We start from the raw sequence: 19,864 nt of genomic DNA, 5'->3' as shown, positions 1-19,864 counted from the left end.
TCACAGTCTAGCAACTGTGGTGCCTCTTTTCAGGGAAAAGACTGGGCATTTATTATCATTCTGCCACCATAAGAAAAGGGCCTGATATTATTCTAATAGTTGCATTCCTCAAATTTCATTGGAACATAGTCCACAGTACAATAGCATTAAGAGGTGTGGCTTTTGCAGGTGATTAGTCATCAGAGCTCTATCCTAAAGAGTAGGATTAGTGGTTTTTATGAGAGGACTTGAGACTTCATTGGTCTCCTTTTTGGCCCATCGATCCTTCCACTACTTGAAGACACAGCAACATGTTACCATTTGAAGCAGAGAACAAGTCCTTATCAAATCCCCAATCTGCTCATGTTTCAACTTTGTACGCCCTGGCCATCAGAATTGTGAAAAATAAATTTCAAATACTTGTAAAATTTCCAGAATAAGGTATTTTGTCATATCAGGAGGAATGGAGAATAATAGACTCTCTGCACTGTGAGATATCAGAACATATTTGAAAATGGAGCACCAAACAGGAAACAAAGGGATTAACTAGAAGCTGACATGCTGAATTTGGAAAATTCCCCAACCTTCTTCCACCACTAGGCAGCCAGTTGGACTCTCTATATAAGGCATAACCCAAACCAGTATATTTTTGAGAATAGAATGGTTGCTAATAATACTTAATCATTTAGGAACATTTATGTCCCACGCCTAGGGAGAGTTATGGTATTATAAGCCTATTTCTAGAATGCTAATAGCCAGGCATGTACTCCCCAGAGAAAAGGTTACTAGAGTCTTCTTTGAGGGATTCTAAAGAGTTCAAGATGAAAGACCTAAAGAGGCTTACATCTAGGAGTCCAAAGGAAAAAGCATGGCCAGCTAGTTCAACAATATCAACCATATCCAGCACTTGTAGCTATAAATAGCATTTGCACACCCAAATAATATAAAACCTAGATAATGATATTAACAGAAGTAGAATAAAAACAGTTTGGAGAAACCGAAGTATATACATCAAAGATGACACTGGGAAGTTCTAAAAGTGTAAAAAAAATCCTCATCCTCTATAGGGAGAAGCGCAGAGATAAGGATAAAGATTTTAATTTAAAGATAAAAATCTCTCCTATGAGACAGCCTTGCATGCTCATTCACATATTTCTACTCTTGCTTACAAAGTACAACTGCAGAGTTGAATAGTTGCAATGGAGACTATACAGGCCTCAGGATCTAAAATATTTATTATCTGGCACTATAGAGAAAAAAAGTTTGCCAACTGCTAGTATAAATTATGAACATGCCAGAGAAAAATAAATTATGAATTATTTGATTTTTTGAAAATCAAATTGATTTTTTTCAAAAGTTAGATAGTTGTAATATTTAATACATTTTAAACCAAGTATCCTCTCAGAAGCTGGAATGATGAAATTGTAGGTACGTTCAAGACAGTGATCAGTAAATGCTTCAAATTAATTGAAGCAAATTCTTATTATTGTAATATTATTTTTAGTTTAGATATTCAGTGGGTTTTGCTTAGTTGTCTATTTAGTTCAAAATATACATTAGTGGTTTTCTTCAAATATTTTGTAAGTAACAACATCTATGTTAACAGACCCATCAGGTCTGTTAGAAAGACTGAAATAGGGGGTAAATAACTTTTGGGAAACATGACTCTCACAAGAGCTCCAGGACAGAGCCCAGGAATCTAAGTGTCTTCCTTGTGGAAAACCTTCTACAATATTTTATCAGCATCTTTCCTGTTCAATTGATTTCACATCCCTTTATCTTAACATATTGTATTATCTCTTAGTGTCATGTTTTTCAAAATGCTTCCTAGTGAACTGCTGGGTTACTACAACAACAATAACAACAACAAAACCCATAAAACAACAAAACGAAGAAACCGTGGCATGTCTTGTTCATACAGGATTCACACCTTGAAAAGTCAGTGGATTTCCATTCCTCACCTCTAGCCAAGGTTTCAGTATAAGTTGTGTTACAAGTGAAGTTTACTAATCAAAACTGTTGGATTTGAAAATGACTCAGAGAAAGTGAAACTTATATTCTCAGAAACACACAACCTCTTGCATACCACCATTTGTTTTTGACTCTCGTCGACTCAAAAGTCACTTGAAAACTCATCTGCACTTGTATCACTTACAAATCACATGCAATAGTTCAAAAAATGTGAATAGGGAATATTGTTTTACCAAGAAGAACAGTGTAAAAATGCATCTCTCTTTTCCTGAGATCAAGATCTGGCATTAGCTAAATCATTTGATTTTTCCCCAAGTAGATCCAGATTCTTGGAAATATCTCTATGAAAATGTAATAAGGGATCATTTTAAGTGAAGTTGTATTAAAAAAAATCTTTGGTTTTGGCCCTTTGATTGTTATGATCCATTGTGGTTAAAAAAGAATTATTCTCTGCTAAATCTCAGGAAGAAATAAAGCTAAAATACAAGGGTAAGGAAATTGGTGTAAATGTGATCATTCAGATAATAGTCAACTATTTGCCTACAGGGAACTGAAAAATACTCACTGACTGAAACCAAGCACTGTGTCTAAAACATAATATAGAAATAAAATTATTAAAGGTATGAAAAATAATGACTTCATTATGTCTGAAAGAAAGCTTGAATATATAGTTGAAGAAATGCAATTAACTCAAAAGGATAGTCAAGTTCAGGGAAAGATACCAAGTGTGGAACAAGTTGAGGGGCTAGAAAGGAGGAAATTACTGTCCTGGTTCAGTTTTCTTTGTCAATTACCCACTATCTGTTTGATAACTCTATTTTATGATGAAGTATACAAAGATGATGAGTGGTTATTTTATGTGTTTCAGATACTTATAAATTTTCTTTCAAAGAAAAAAATTGGTTCGTAAGTTGGAGCCCAAGGTAGTATCAAATGATTACAACTGTTGCTGTATAGAAGGAATATATATGGCAAGTAATATTGTTGCAGGTAATACTGCTCTCAAATGGAACAAGAAAATAGTCACATACATACACATGTACAGAGAGACCCATGTCTCCATGCTCAATCTCTTGTAGCAGCAAGTGACAGAAAATCCATGAAAAAATTATAAATCATCCGGCAAGAAATACCAACTTTATGTTGGATACTAGGGTTTTAGGGTAGAAATGAGAGTTATACATTATTGGAAGGTTTGGTTTGGGCCCTTAAGAAGCATATAATAAAAATAGAGAAGATAGATGAACTTTGAGAAGTAGTGACAAATTCAAATTATTGTACGCTTGCATGCTACAATGTATCAGGCATGAAATCAAAAATATTATAAAAAAAAGAACAGTGTTATGATGTAGCCTAACATCTTATTTCCTAGGTGTAGAAAATTCAGTGCAAATCTCCTGTTTCCATGCATAGTCTGTATTCTTCATGCCATTAGGTAAAAGTTGTGAAGTTTAGGACTGTGTTCTTTATTCAAGATCCCCCTGCATTTCATATAGTGACTGACATTCTTGGATGTCTGTAACATAAGGACTGAATGGAAAGAATAGTCCAATTGTGACCCAACATCTTCAATATAGAAGTGAAGTTGGATGTGGTGGGACACACCTCGAGTCCCAGTATTCAGGAGACTGAGATCAGAGGACTGCTTGAACTCTGAACTTGGAGACCAGCGTGGGCATAATAGTGAGAACTCTATCTTTAAAAAAGAAAAAGAAAGAAAGAGAGACAAAGAGAGAGAAAGAAAAGAAGGAAGGGAGGGAAAGAAGGAGGGAGGAAGGGAGGGAGGGAGGAAGGAAGGAAGGAAGGAAGGAGACAAGTAGGATTTAAATGACTAACATTTGATACTTTGGAATATGGGGTATCCCTTTTTATATCACATCCAGTTGCCATAATAATGACTCAAGAAGGTTATTCTGTCCACATTGAAGATGAGAAGACCAAAGTTAGACAAATTAAAAAGATGTCACAGTAAACCATTCAACTGGTACTTCAAACTTCCTCTATAGTAGAGAGGACTGTGGTGGCTGATTGGTGGGAAAAGGGGGAGAGGGATTATGTTGGGGAAGAAGATAGGATAAGGGTCCCTCAGACCATGTCAAGAATTTTGCCCAGAAAGCAGAAGAAAACAGGTACCACTATTCACAAAACAGTGCATAGAGCCCAAAGTCTAACCAACCTAGTCAGTTCTGTTTAAACATGATTAACTAGATCTACTAAGAGAAGAAGAAAGGAGGGAAAAAAACAAAACAAAAAAGGAGGAAAAAAACCTAGTTGCCAGAGAATAAATAGCAACTTAACATTTCTCTCATCAGTGTAATGGAATTGTGTGGGACATTCAGCCTTTGAGCGATATCCTGGATTCCAGAGGAGGTCTGTACTGGCTCGTATAAGAGTGATATTCTTTAACCTAATGAATGACAGAGTGACAATTACATCACCAGGGAAGCAAGGGCAGGGAGCGGTATGCATGAATTCCCTATTGGCTTCTGGCATCACACATCTTCCTAAAAAGACCATGTCACTATTTTTTCTGGAAGCAATAACACAGCCAGCACTGGTTTTCTATTTACATTTATTTATTTATTTGTTTGTTTGTTTGTTTGTTTGTTTGTTTGTTTATTTATTTATTTTTGGTACCAGGGATTAAATTAAGGGGCACTGGACCACTGAGCCACATCCCTAGCCCTGTTTTGTACTTTATTTAGAGATAGAGTCTCACTGAGGTGCTTAGCACCTTGCTGTTGCTGAGGCTGGCTTTGAACTCAAAATCCTATTGCCTCAGCCTTCCAAACTGCTGGGATTACGGGCATGCACCACAGCACCCAACTTCTCTTTACTTTTTTAAATCAATTATGACTCGATAGTTCTTTATTCTTTGACATAAGTTCCAAGGTGTGATATATTTGATATATGTAACACCTGACACAATGCCCAATGTTCTCTTTTTACTTGGTTACATCACATCACAGCTAGAGAAAGAGTTGAAATACGCTGAACCTTCATATTCTTGAGCTAACACGTGGACAAATAGTATTACATTAAGAATTGAGACAGTTGGTACAGTTTCACTTTAATCTCCATGTGATTATGAACCTACCATCAACAATGAAGAGTTAAATTGCCTAGAGAATATTTGAGGAAATTATGCTTATTTTAGTCAGCCAAGGTCAGGTCACCTTTGACACATGCTTATGGGCTTGACACTACAATTTTCCTGAGAAATGGTACTTTACAGGGCTGAATGACAACTCTCATCACCACTTGCATTTTTTTAAAATATTTTTAAGTTGTTGATGAATCTTTATTTTATTTATTAATTTACTTATATGTAGTGCTGAGAATCAAACCCAGTGCCTCACATACAACCCCAGCCTTCTTGAGGAGAAGCAGGTATTTCTGTCTGACTCCCTTTCAGTTTGATAGAGTTTATGGCTGTAGCTAAACGTAAATCTAACAAGATTTAAAGTCCCAACTTTCCATACTTTTATTCTTGTGGGGTGGGGATTTATTCTCAGAAGAAAAAGAAAAAAAAATAATTTTTGGAACTTCTATTTATTATACTTCTTCACAAAGAATAAACATGACAATGATGGAAATGAGAGGAAAACAGGAAAAATTAAATAGAAATGAAACATGATTAGGTCTTCTTTTAATACGCTGCATATGACAGATGCATAAAAAAGCTTTATCTTGATTTTAAAATATTCTTAATGTAATTTGAAGCTTTTGCTCTAAGCCCCACACAGCAAAATGCAAATAACTGACTTCTTTTGGTGCCAGAATCAGTCTCCCTATCAGTGGCTTGTAGGAACAAGTTTCCCTTCTCTTGTTTTCTCTATGCTTAATAATGATCTAATTTAGGCGAGTGCATGACCGAATGAAAAATGATTGATAAGAAATATATGCATGTTGTTGTGTTGGTTCAAGGAGAATTTCACCTCTTGGGAAAGAAAGTGGATTACCATTCCTGCTCAACAGTATAAGTGCTGTACAGAGCAATACATAAAATAGTCCAGTAAACAATTCACTAAGGCTAATCCACTCGGCACATACTGGGCTGGACCTAAAATTCCATTTGTTCTTGGCTATCATTCTGCATTTCCTTTAGCACTTAAAACAGCAGTGTCTATCTGTTAGCAGATAGTTCTTTTACACTAAGAAATATAAAAGGGAAGAGCCTTGTGCTAAAATGGCTGCAATATATCAGTACATATTCATAACCTCTGAAATGGCATTTATATCTGTTCTGTATGTGAATCCAGAAAGGAAGCTACTACTGGATGCCACTAAACCCAATGAGATTTTCTTTTCCCTCTCTAATAATAAGAGGTAGTGTTTATAAAAGGGTAAGGCAGTAGTCAGTACAATGAAAAGAACATGGATAATTTTCAATCACATAAATACAACTTTTGGACCACAGAGAGTGGATAATCTCCCAATCCTCAGCTTACTCATCTAATAAAGAGGAATCCCATCATATCATTTCAGGCATAGTGCCTGCTGATCAGTGAATGACAACTGATTCACAAGATCCAGTGCTGCCAAGGGTGCCACTTCTGGAGTCTGCCAAAAAGATGTCCTGAATGATTTTTAAAAACTACATCAATTTCCTCAAATTAGACATGAAGACCAATGGAACCGAAGACTCACTCGCATACTTATAGTCATCTGATACTTGACCAAGGTGCCAAAAATATATGCTGGAAAAAAAAGACGGACTTTGTAAACACATAGTGCTGATAAAACTGGATATTCTTATGTAGAAGAATAAAACTAGATCCCCATCTTTCAGCCTGCACAAAAGTCAAATCAAAGTGGGTCAAAGACCTGGAATTAGACCAGAACTTTGCAACTGCTAGGAGAAAACAGAGGCTTAATACTCCAATATATTGGCTCAGGTACCAACTTCCTTAACAAGACACCTAAAGGGGCTGGGGATGTGGCTCAAGCGGTAGTGCATTCGCCTGGCATGCATTCGGCCCGGGTTCGATCCTCAGCACCACATACAAACAAAGATGTTGTGTCTGCCGAGAACTGAAAAATAAATATTAAAAAATTCTCTCTCTCTCATTCTCTCTCTCTCTCTCTCTCTTTCTCTCTCTCTCTCTCTCCCCCTCCCTCTCTCTCTCTCTCTTAAAAAAAAGACCCCTAAAGTTCAAGAAGTAAAATGAAGAATCAATAAGTGGTATGGCATCAAAGTTTCTGCACAGCAAAATAAATGAAAAGGAATATGAAGAGAGAGCTTACAGAATGGGAGAAATTCTTTGCTAACTACTTCTCTGACAGGGCATTCGTACTCCAAATATATAAAGAACTCAAAAAGATTAACACCAAAACTAAAAACAGAAACAAATAACCCAATCAAGAAATAGGCAAAAGAAATAAATAGACACTTTTCAAAAGAAGAAAAACAAATGGCCAATGAATATATGACAAAATATTCAACATCTCTAGCAATCTGGGAAATGCAAATCAAAACTACACTGAGATTTTCTGTCACTCCAGTTAGAAAGGCAAGTATTAAGAATACTACTAATAATAAATCTTGGAAAGGATGTGGAAGAAAATGTACAATCCTACATGGCTGTGTGCTGAAAATTAGTACAACCACTCTGGAAAGCTGTTTGGAGATTCCTCCAAAACTAGGAATGGAACCAACATATGACCCAGCTCTCCCACTCCTCAGTATTTAACCCAAAGAACTTAAATCAGCCTGCTCTAGTGATACAGCCATATCAGTGTTTATAGCAGTACAACTCACTATAGCCAAAATACAGAACCAGCTCAGGTACCCATCAATAGATGAATAGACTAAGAAAATGTGGAATATATACATGATGGAGTTTTGCATTAGTATGAGTAGTGAAAGTATAATAAGTAATATGCACATATTCTTCGCCACAAATTCTCTTTTTAGGTATTTGCCCATATTTCTTGGAGCCCTATATCATTCGATGGCTGCCTCAGAGCTGGAATTTCAATGTGACCCTGCAGACAAGTGTTTATTTTTGAAACTTGCACTACATCAATGCTTTATGCCTGAAAACATCATACAAGATTGAATTTTTTAGATCCATGTTTTGATTTCATACAAAATGAAATTCAGGCAATTCTCTTATAGAACTTCTAGAGTCTTTCTCTCAGCCTTCATCATGATATACTTAACAGTATATTGTGGAATACTTGGAAGTAGATCATTCTCCAACTGGACCTTAAATAATATCTCAGCATTGGCCAACACCTTGTAAGAGGTGCTGAGCAAAGGATCTGGCTAAGCTATATCTGGATTGTTGATTCTCAGAAATCTTGAGGTAATAAATGCATGTTTTTTTAGATAACTAGTTCTGTGGTAACATTGTTGAAGCAGTAGATGTCTACTAATGATATAGCACCAAATATAATTTGAGTAATGGTAGCATGCTTAATTAACTAAAGCAGTCTAAGACTAGGAAACTAAAGTATCATTCAATTATTCACATCCACTTACTATAATATTTAATGCATATTGGTAAGTTTTATTGTTTAAAAATTAGGCTTTGACTCTTATAATATCTTTATCTACATATCTACTAGAAATCAATCATTGTGGTATATAGATATTACTTCCCATATGCACAAAGAGATCATATGTGAATAAAAATAATTCAGACCAGATTATAATCAATGAATAATACACAAAAGGAACATGGAAATCCCCAATTCCTCAGTGCCTAAGACTGAGAACAATAAGATCCATCTGCACTTTGAAAAGAAAAGTGGAATATTCCTCTGGTGCTTCTCCTCATATAATCATGAATAGCTAAAGAAAAAATATAGAAAAAAAGACAAAATACGCAGATCCATAAAGTATAAAATCTATAGTCTTACAAAGAAAATCACTTTATTTCTACTAAACTATTCAGGGTTTATGATGTCCAAGCTCTGAATCACAAATGTGCTCTGCTTTAATCCACGGGGAACATACTTTAGGACCAAATTAGTAGGGTAGGCTAATAGTGCATGGCAGTTAGTAGAGGTTGAAGCCTGATACTATCTTGGAGGCAAAAGATTAAACAATATCTAAGTTATTCATCTAAAAATACTTTCAAATTAATTGAGCCCAGAGACCATGCCACTGGATTTTTTGAAGGACAAATCATTTTTTTTGAAGGACAAATCCGAGTGCTTTGTCAGAAACAAAAGGGCAGTGTCCAGAGAGAGGATCTGGCTCTGTTTCTTTCTTGTTTTCTTTTCCTCCTAAGAAACATATTCATTCCCCCAGGTGCTTTGGCTCTGTCCACTCTTTATCTAAGCTGTCTTGCCCACAGCCCAAACACACCAGGGCTAGAAGTTCAAGCCATAGAAGGGAAGGGGACGACCCTGTCTGGGACATCAAGAAGACGACAGAGAGGGAGAAGGAACTAGTTTATTAAAACTCCAACTAGAAGGAGAGCAAAGCACCAATCTAATTAGTGTTTAATGACTGTGCTCAAGTCAGAATGTCAGCCCTGGACCGCCAGGGAGAAGGCAGTCTGGCTTAAAGAGAGAGAGAGAACATGGACAGGGAAGACGACATGGTCGATTATTGTGGTCTGTCTCTCTTGTGCCAATTGCTGAAGCTACTGAAGCATGCTGATTTTCCTGAGAAAATCAAGGGTGACTGAAAATACTGACTTTTCCTTTACTCTACTGCCATCCTGCTGAACTACACTAGTGGCCTAAGTGCCTAGAGGCTCCTGAGTGTTTTCAGGATTGCAAACCAAATATTGCTATTAGCACCCACATTTTAAACAATTGCTCTGTGTCCAACAAGGAGGACTGTAGCCAAATCATTTTGGCATAGAAAAGCTTGGCAGAACTGAGCTCAAACTCTAGTTTTACCAATTACTAACTGGACAGCTGAATATATAAATCTGTTTTTATATAATAATAAACAGGTAGTGGGTGGTTGGCTGGATCTCTCTTGAGCCTCTGTTATTTTATTATGATGTAAATACTAATAACTGTCCTGATAGAATCTAGCAAAAATTTTATTCAACAGATATGGAAGGTAAAGCACAGGACTTTAGCACATGTTGAAATTTTAATAAATGCTAAGTATTTTCATCACCTGGAAAATGACAAGGGTAAATCATTGTCCCATCCAAAGACTCTTTTTTTTTCATTTCACTTAAGTACAAAATGTCAGTCTGCACACATCCATCCCATTGTTAATCATTTCCTTTTGTGAATCAGGTATGCAGATAACTAAGAAGTTCTTTGTATTAAAGAAGACGCCCTGCTTCGGAATTCTCATGACTCATAGGAATGTTATAATAACAACCCATTGTAAAGAACTATTAAGTAAATCACAAATGTGAGAGGACTGGCCTCCGTGTTCAGTCAGCTTTCATGGAACACAACAAGAAGTACAGACCCATGAAGGACACAGAGCCTGTTCTTAGGGCCTGCTTCTCTGGTGCCCATCCAATTCCATAGAAAACATTTTCAGTCCAAGTGTGAGAAATTGACATTGCTGCCAAATAAAACATGGCTTTCCTTTGCAATTTACAGAAGACATTCTCTTTTTCTTCCTCAATACTTAGTTCCACAACTGTGGCCATCAACCGGGCATTGTCTTTTCTTCCTACGAATCATCGCTTAGTTACAGCACTTGTTTCTTAGGTTTGGTTGTAATAAACGATAAACATTTTGGAGGACAGGATCAAAGCGTTAGTAGAGTTGGTTCCTTCTGCAGGTATCCACTCCAGGCTTCTTTCGTAGCTTTTGGGGACTGCTGGAAATTCTTGGTGGCCCTTGGCTTCTAAAGGCCCTCACTCCAATTTCAGCCTCTGTGTGTCTCTGGGTCTTCAATTTACCCCTGTTTTTCTATGCATCTGTTCACTGGATTTAGAGTTTCTCCCAGATACAAAATGATCTTTTCTAAGATTTTTAATTCAATTTCATTCGCAAAGACCCTCTTTCTAAATAAGATTCTATTCAGAAGTACTAGGGGTTAGAACTAAAACACATCATTCTCAGGTCCATTATTGATTCCACTCTAGTTGCCTCAGGTACTAACCACACAGCTTATTCAAGTCTCCTAAATTCTGATCTTTCTATAATCCACTGTCCCCAATCCTGACCTAAAAATATTTTAAAATATATTTCAGATACCAGTACCTCCCTGCTCAAATCACCCCAAAGGTTTTCCAGTGCAGATCAAAATAAACCACATGTGCTCACCTATAAGTTGAGACGGTAAATCTTGACTTCGGTATTTTCCTCCTGAACCTTCTCCATAACTGACCTCTCCTCTTCCCTCAATTCTCTGTTCCACAGACACTGAAAAGTTACTACACTTCCTGTTCTGGACTTCTCTTCCCTGAGATCATCCATAGTTGATTCTGGTTTATCATAGCCCAGCTCTCACCCTTAAAGTTTTAGTTCAGGTATCTCTTCTGCAAAGAAGCTGTCCAAATCCACCCTACCTGAAGAGCTCCCCCTCCTCATAGTTATTCTGTTCAGACCTGTGCAATAGCCTTCAAGCATGTGCCACCACCTAAAATGACTTTATTTATATTTTAATGTGCACACTCCCTAACACAACTCCACTAGAATATAAGAGCCATGAGAACAAGAATTGGTTTGCTTAACTACCATTTCTCCTATATAATACCAGAGTTCGAAACACCGTAGGTACACAACAAAGTTTTGTTCAATGACTGACAAAAATGACATCATCTTGTCTCAAAGGGAAGAGAAGCAGCAAGAAAAGAATTAGTGAAAATTGTTAAGCTACCACCATGTGCTTCGCCATTTGTTTTTTTTTTTTGTTTTGTTTTGTTTTGTTTTAATAGATAATAGCTCATTTAATTTTCACTCCGAACCTGTGCTGTAGGTTCTATCATTTATCTTGTATGTGATGGAGAGGGCAAAATGATGTTCCCCAAATCCCATATAGGGGATGATGAAATTTTAGCTCAACCATGATCTGCCTGACTCCAGTGCACAAGGTTTTTAACTCATACTGACTGCCTCACAGAGGAGCAATGTAAGGAAAGGAAGTGTTACAATGCACCATCAAATATACAATAGAAACTAGACTGATGGTTAAAAGGCTCCATCTTATTAGTACAAAACCTCCCAGGTTCTTTCAGAAGGAACAATGATTTACTTTGGCTTTGCGATAATGCTATGCATTCATATGGATTTAGTATAGGGGAAATGCTGGGATGCAGAAGTATCTAACCAGTGTTTCAACAAGTTAGCTCAAAATAACTGGGGTGGGTGGTTGCTTTTCACATGGGTAAATTTAATTAGCATTGTGGGTGGCTAAGAACTGATGCAGACCTCCTCTGGCTGCTGTACAAAATTATCTAGGGATACGTTTAGCATTTCTCAAAATGTGCCTCTGATCTCCATTAAACTCACAGTGAAATAGGGTCTCAGGTGCCTCAGTCAGGAGAATTTAGAACCAATACAGAGAAGAAAATTAAATTTAAGATAAATTGAATAAGGTATTTCTTCAACTCTGAAGTCTGGTACAAAACTATCTCATCTGAGTATATAGGACTACAGTACACTTGGAAAAGCTTTTCAAGCCACATTAGCTACTGTGGTTTGTTGATGAAACACACTCACATACTTCATAGCATTTATAAAAAGGAATATGTTAAATGCTGAAAGAATGTTGGAAAAAAAATTGCAAGGAAGCTACTCTCTTGTGAAAGTGGATGTTTTCCCAAGTCTCTGTCTTTTGAGAAAATAGGTATATTTTCTTCCCAATTTATCCTCCTGGTTCTGTACTTGATGTTGGTATATTCACACCACATTTTATCATTATCAGGGCACTTGCTTCTTAAGTCATTATTTACAATAGAAGATTATTCATTTCCTTAGCACATCCATAATCAGCTACATAAAGAAAATAATGGTCCGAACCAGTCTAGTTCTCATTCAAAACCAGATACTTGGTTCATATTATTAATATGAACAGTATGCTTGTAAATGTTTAACAAATATTAATATAACCTTATATGAATTTGTTACTGGTCAAGCAATAAAAAGCAAAGCACCTGCCCTCCTAGAACTCATATTCTAGTGAAGAAAATGCATACTAAATGCAACTATAAATAGAAAGAAAACTCAATTCTATGCAGTAGACTACTAATAAGAAAAACATTATTGAATGTTAGCAAGGATGTAGAGAAATTGAAACTTTTCTACAGCATTGGTAGGAATATAGACTGGTTCAGCTTTGGAAAATAGTATGGATGTTCCTCAAAAATTAAATATAAAAATACCATTCATATCCAGAAATCCCACTTGTGGGTAAATATTCTCCCAAATTGAAGTAACTCTCTTGATGAGATATGTATACCCTCAAGTTCATTGAAGCACTATTCATAATAGTTAACATTTGGAAACAATTTAAATGTCCATCAACACATGATGAGATGAGAAAAATGTGGCATGTACTTATAATTTAATGTAATCTCCATGTCTAAAAAATAAGAAAATATTACCACTAGCATCAAGATGGATGGACCTAGAAGACATTATGCTAAATAAAATAAGCTATTTAGAACAAATAGGGCACAATTCCTTTTATATGAGGTATCTAAAATAGTCACAGTAACGGAAGCAAAGAACAGAATGGTAGTTTCCAGGGACTGAGGAAGGGGGGAAGTGGGGAACTGTCCCATAATATGTATAAAGTTTTATCTCTGCAAGACAAATAAGTTCTCAGAGATCTGCTGTACAGCATAATGCCTTTAGTTAACAATATGGTATTGTGCATTTTAAAACACGTTAAGAAGACAGATCTCATGTTAAGTTTTCTTATAACAAAAATGAACAAAACAGAACACAAGGACATTTTTAGAAGGGATGGGTATGTTTAGAACATTGTGATGGTGCCACAAGTGTAAGCATATGTCCAAACTCATCAAAGGATATGCATTGAATATATGCAAATTTTTATATGTAAATTATACCTGAATAAATTTTTAAAGAAAGAAAATGTGAAGTTGTTAAGGGGATTTAAAGTGATGATGAGATGCCAACATATATTTAAATAGAATTCTGAAAAAGTGCAAGTATGTGGCCTATAGGTTGTTGAGGGGGCGAGACAGATATGGAAAGAGGAAATATCAATTCCCTCACTTCAGAGCATGCTTGACATGTTAGGAGACAGCAGGGATGATGGGTGCTTAGAGAGCAGTAAGTGAAGGGGGAGAGGTTAGAAGAATGACTAGAGAGGTCGCCAGGCTTGGAATGCACACGCCAAGGGGAGGCACATGGGAAAGAAATCCAATGGATGTTTCAGCATGGTGAATTGATGTGACACAACTGAGATTTTTATCAGTGCATCTATAGAGTCTGTGTTAAGAATGAATTGAGCAGGACAAAGGGCCAAAGAAGAACATCCACAAGATCATTGTTGTGATCCGATGATAGTGACTTGGACAAGGATAGAGCAGCAATGTGATGGTAAGAAGCCATCAGATTGTGTAAGGTTTGATAAGAGGCAGAGGTGAAGAACAAAGAGAAAAACAGGGACAATGTCCAGATTTGGGGTCTCAATAATTGAGCGAGAGGTAATACTAATTACATAAATGAGTGAAGATATATGCTGCTTTATTAAAATAAAAAGCAAAAAGACTCAAAGAATAATCAGTGAAGGATTAGGTTTTCCCAACATTATGGTCTTTTCATATACAGAGGCCGGAGAGAGGAACACAGTTTCATTTTTGTTGTTTAAATTAATTATGCTGCCTTGCTCGGAATTGTTTTAAAGCAGATCACTGGGACTATAAAATATGTGAAAACAGCATGAATTAGAAATGGAACAAAAATGGCCTTTGGCCCACTGCTAGGAATTGATCCCAGGGGGGACAAATGTCTTGTGCGAGGATAGTACACAGATATTCAGTTCTACACTGTTTGTTATAATAAAAAAATTGGCAACGGCATAGTCAAATTAGTCATTGGACATTATTAAAATCACTACCATGAAATCAGAATTACAAGAAACTGTACAGGAAGACATTCACCATATACTGTGAACAAAAAAAAAAATTCAAGTAAACAAAGAGCAATGTAAAGCATTGTTTTCTCTATAAATCCATAAACACATAGGAAAATACTATAAAGGAGCAAACCACATCATTCAAGGTGACTATCCCTGAATTGAGAAATGATGGAATAATATTTATGAACTTTATGGATTCATTTATAAGAATACGTATAACAGCCCTATGATAAAATGCTAATTTTTTAAAGTAGGGAAGTAAAAGAATTAAGAAAAAAATAAGTGTGAGCAACAAAGGGAAGCTGTCAACCTAAAGATAGTGACCAACCTAATATTCTATCCACCTAATTCAGGGGGTATTGAGACTTACCTCTAACAAAGGTAGCAGTGAAGACTCAGAGACAGACCATATTAATTACTAAATTCACTGTGTCTCAAATGAAAACTAAATTTATTGGTATGAAAGTATGACTTGACATACTTACATCCTTCTCTCTTATATAGACACAAAGGTAGGTGACATGGTAGATCCTTACCTCCAGAGATTCCCCAGGGTCCTGTCTTTTCAACCAACATCCACAGAGTATAACCAGACTGTGTTTCAATTACTCACACATGGGGTCATACTTCCAACTCAGGTGGTTAGAACCAGCCCGTGTTTCAATTACTCTCCTTTCTAATTTTTAGCTTAAAAGTTTTGACTTTTTATGTCAGTTTAAATTTCACTTTATCACATAAGAATTACTTGGTTGCCAATAATAAATAATTGACCTTTAACTCCCTCTTGGCATCTTATCAAAATTTGTAATTTTATAGTTATTTTCATGATTGTTTTTGAAAACACTTTTTTTTCCCCCATTGGATACTCTAGTAGGCAAAGATAATACCTCTACCCAAGCCCCCACCAAAATAAATATCCACATCCCAATCCTTGGAAAATGTGAATGAATCTGCATATTGTGATTGATGTGGAAGATTATCTTTGATTATCCACATGGATCCAACCTAATAACAAGAATCCGTATAAGGAAAAGAGGGAAGCAGAAGAGGAAGGGAGAAGACAAGGTGTTTTAGTCGGCTATTTCACTGCTGTGTCTAAAAGACCTGACCAGAACAATTGTAGGAGAGGAAGAGCTTATTTAAGTGCTCATAGATTTAGAGGTCTCAGTCCATAGACGGCTTGCTCCATCATGGCGGAAGAGTATGGCAGAAGGAAACAGCTCAATGATGATCAGAAAGTAGAGAGAAAGAGACTCCACTTATAAAATCCAAATATATACCTCAAAACCATGCCCACTTCCTCCAGCCTCACCTTATCACTTCAATTACCACTCAGTTAATCCCTATCAGGGAATTAATTCATTGATTGGGTGAAGACTTTTTGTAGCACAATCATTTCTCTTCTGAACCTTCTTGCATTGTCTCACGTGTGAGCTTTTGGGAGACACCGCATCTAAACCATAACACCGGAAGATGACACAGCAGACATGGGAGGCCACCAGCCAAGGAACACAGGCAGCTTTTGGTTTCCCTTGATTTTTGCAGGAAAAACCAAGGTAAATGATTCTGTTCCTGGGGAGTCCAGGAGGGAAACAGCTTTAGTGAAATCTGAATTTAAGCCAGGTGAAATTCATTTTAGACTTTTATCTCCATAGGTGTAAGATAACAATTACGTTGTTGTTTTAAGCCACTATGCTTGTCATATGTTATAGCAGCACAGGAAACTAACATAGATGCTAAATATCTTGAGCTGCAATCTTATCCATTTAGTTCACTACTGCATCCATGGCAGCTAACAAAAGGTCTTGTGCATAGTAGGAAATATATAATGGATATTTGATTAAACTGAGCTGGCATTTACTCCCCAAACAATATCAAGGTGGTGAGTGTGTGTGGGGAGGGGAAGAGGGGATCAATGCTAACGCATCAAAAAACAAGCATTTTAAAACATGATCCTCTGTGCAGTCCTTAAACCACTCATGTGAGTTGTCCAAACATTACCAATCTTATACAAATGAACATCAGTTGTAGTACCACTCAATATTTTAAATCACCCCAAAGTTCACACATGAAATGTTCTGGGTATATTACATCTTGGTGTATTATTTATTTTCAAAGTTATTCAAAGTTATTCTAGATCTTCAAGGAAGAATGTGATATTGGAAAACACATTTCCATACTGTCAAAAGTAAAGATATGAGGAATCTCCATACTGCTTTCCATAGTGGTTGCACCAATTTGCAGTCCCACCAGCAATGTAGTAGTCTACCTTTTTCACCACATCCTAATAGTTATTGTGGCCTATATTCTTGATGATTGCTATTCTCACAGGAGTGAGATGAAATCTTAGAGTAGTTTTGATTATCATTTCTCTAATTGTAGAGATGTTGAACACTTTTTCATATATGGAAAGCAGTATGAAGATTTCTTAGAAAATTAGGAATGGAACCACCATTTGACTCAGCTATCCCAATCCTTGGTTTATACCGAAAGGACTTAAAATCAGCATACTATAGTTATGCAGCCACATCAATGTTTATAGCAGCTCAATTCACAATAGCTAGACTATGGAACCAACTTGGGTGTCCCTCAATAGATGAATGGAAGAAAATGTGGTATATATACTCAATGGAATATTACTCAGCTTTAAAGAAGAGTCAAATCATGACATTTGCCAGTAAATGATTGGAGGTGGAGAATATCATGCTAAGCAAAATAAGCCAATCACACAAAACCAAAGGTCAAATGTTTCCTCTACTATGAGGATCCTGATTCACAATAAGGCAGAGAGCACTAGGGTAGAATAGCATTACCTTAGATTAGGGAGAGGGAAGTGATGGGAGGGTAGGATAGGGGATGTAGGGATAGAAAAGATAGTAGAATGAAACAGACATTATTACTGTATGTATATATGTGACTGCATGACCAATTTGATTCTGCAATGGGTACACTCAGAAAAATGAGAAATTATATATTATCTATGTATGATATATCAAAGTGCAAAAATACATTCTCCTGTCATGTATAACTAATTAAAACAAAATTTAAAAAGTAAGGATATGAGACTAATGATCCCCATACTTTGCTATCACCATCCTGTACCAGCAATCTTTTCTTGTTATTTTGACTTACCAGGTCAGATCACAAACAGCATGGAAGTTAAGGGAGGTCTAAGTTGTAGGCCCAGATGCTGATGAGTGAGCTAGACTTCAGGGTGAAAGCAAATATCCACAGAGATGCAAGTGGCATCCAGTACCTGCAAATTCATTTAAAACGTTTCAGCTTCTACTTATAATTGTACAAATTATTTTCAGAGAACTGGATATTTGGCTACCCTCACCATGCCTTGAGTTTATTCAGGTTCATAACAAACTTCCAACCAGCTGTTTTAAATGTGTCCTGTATTTCAGTGGTTTTTCAAGGACATCATGTATCAGAATAACCTGTTAAAACCGATTCCAGGGTCCTATGCTTTAAGGTTCTGATTCAGAAAGTTTTCAGTGGAGCTGGGATTTTGCATTTTAAAAGTTCTGCTGGTACCCCTCCCAGGTAGGTCTGATTCATCAGCTTTTGTGACAGCAGAAAGTAAGCTATTGTATGTAGCTGTCTTTCCTGTTTTATCCTGATCCACAGACCAGAGAAAGCTTTCTTTCTGAGAGGTGACAAGCACCTAACCCATTCACCCCATTCCATCATACACACATGCACGTCCACATGGGAATGACCTCCTGAGATGGGCACAAGAGGGTGTTTTGCCTCCATCCATGGGTTGCAATTCAAGCTGCAGGACTTCTCAAGGGTCAGTCCAAGACTATGCACTAACTGAGATCACTTTCCTGTTTAGCTCCCTTTAACCTGTCTATTTGTCCTCGGTCTCCTTCCCCTGAGTCCATGTCCTTAATAAATTACTTGAGTCAGAATTTTCATTGTAGCCTCTGCTTCCAGGGAAACAGACCTATGTCATTTCCCTTTTGGTCACAGGGCAACTTGGCTCAATGCACAGATGACCAGCTTGCTCCTTGGACATCATCATTTAGGAATAAACACTAACATAAACTGAGCACAATGTCCCTGTAGAAGAGCAAGGCTCTTGATAAATAAAATGTGGCTGTTAATAATAATTTTTCAACCCCATCTTTCACTCTGACCAAAAAGCATTCTTAGATTTCTTCAAGTCTGAACTCAAACTTTTATGTCCTTGGAGAAGACTTTATTTTTTCTAACCTTTCAGATTAAAGGCTCATTTCTCTGTTTTCTCTATTTTAATTCTTGACATGTAAACTTCATAAAATGTATCATGGTTTTCAGTGAATATTTTATATTCTGTTTTCTTTTAATTTAATATCTGTCTTCCTACTGGATAGTAAGGTCCAGAAAAGCAAGAAAAGACTCAACTTCAATGTCTTACATAGTGCTTACTCTGAAGTACAGACATGATATTTATATGCTGAACGAATAAATGCTTAAGGAAATGACAACTACTGAAAGTATGGGAGACATCACAGTTGTCAGTATGGAAATTGCACTTCACCCTCTGGTATGTGAGGCAAAGATACACAACATGGACAGATACAAAGTGCACCCCTCTTCCCCAGATCACAGAAAGAAAAAGACTTCCCTACAACAGGAAGGAAGGAAATAAGAAATTTTAGAACTGGAAGATTATCTACTCATCTGTACAACTAGTTTTTGACTTTTTATTCATGATTCATATGTATGTTTCCAAGTAAAAAACATGAAATTAGTAATACAAGCTGTGACTTTCCACTGCAGGCCAGGCTTAGCCCACTTTGTGCCTTATGTGATGACATTACTTTGCACCCACTTTTGTGCTTATGGAAATGGCATCCATCTTATCATTATGAGGAAACTTGCCTTAATTGGCGCTCTACCATGCAGTTTTTAAGTGGCTTCACATTC

At 36.6% G+C, this 19,864-nt stretch overlaps 1 protein-coding gene across 6 annotated transcripts in view; it reads right to left on the bottom strand.

The window, feature by feature from the left end:
• Window positions 1-19,864, bottom strand: part of Lrrc4c (leucine rich repeat containing 4C) — a 1,114,683-nt gene that overhangs the window by 941,612 nt on the left and 153,207 nt on the right. For 5 of the 6 annotated variants that reach the window (XM_040284480.2, XM_078046210.1, XM_078046209.1 and 2 more), the window contains one exon: window positions 18,077-18,200. The exons of the other annotated variant lie outside the window; for it this stretch is intronic. The gene's annotated coding sequence lies outside the window, so the exon portion shown is untranslated. The remainder of the gene's footprint in view (window positions 1-18,076; window positions 18,201-19,864) is intronic. 6 annotated transcript variants of the gene reach the window in all.

This window comes from Ictidomys tridecemlineatus, chromosome 4, assembly GCF_052094955.1.
Source record: "Ictidomys tridecemlineatus isolate mIctTri1 chromosome 4, mIctTri1.hap1, whole genome shotgun sequence".
NCBI lineage: Eukaryota > Metazoa > Chordata > Mammalia > Rodentia > Sciuridae > Ictidomys > Ictidomys tridecemlineatus.
The sequence above is the reverse complement of the archived record's forward strand: the minus strand, read 5'-3'. Positions and strand labels throughout refer to the sequence as shown.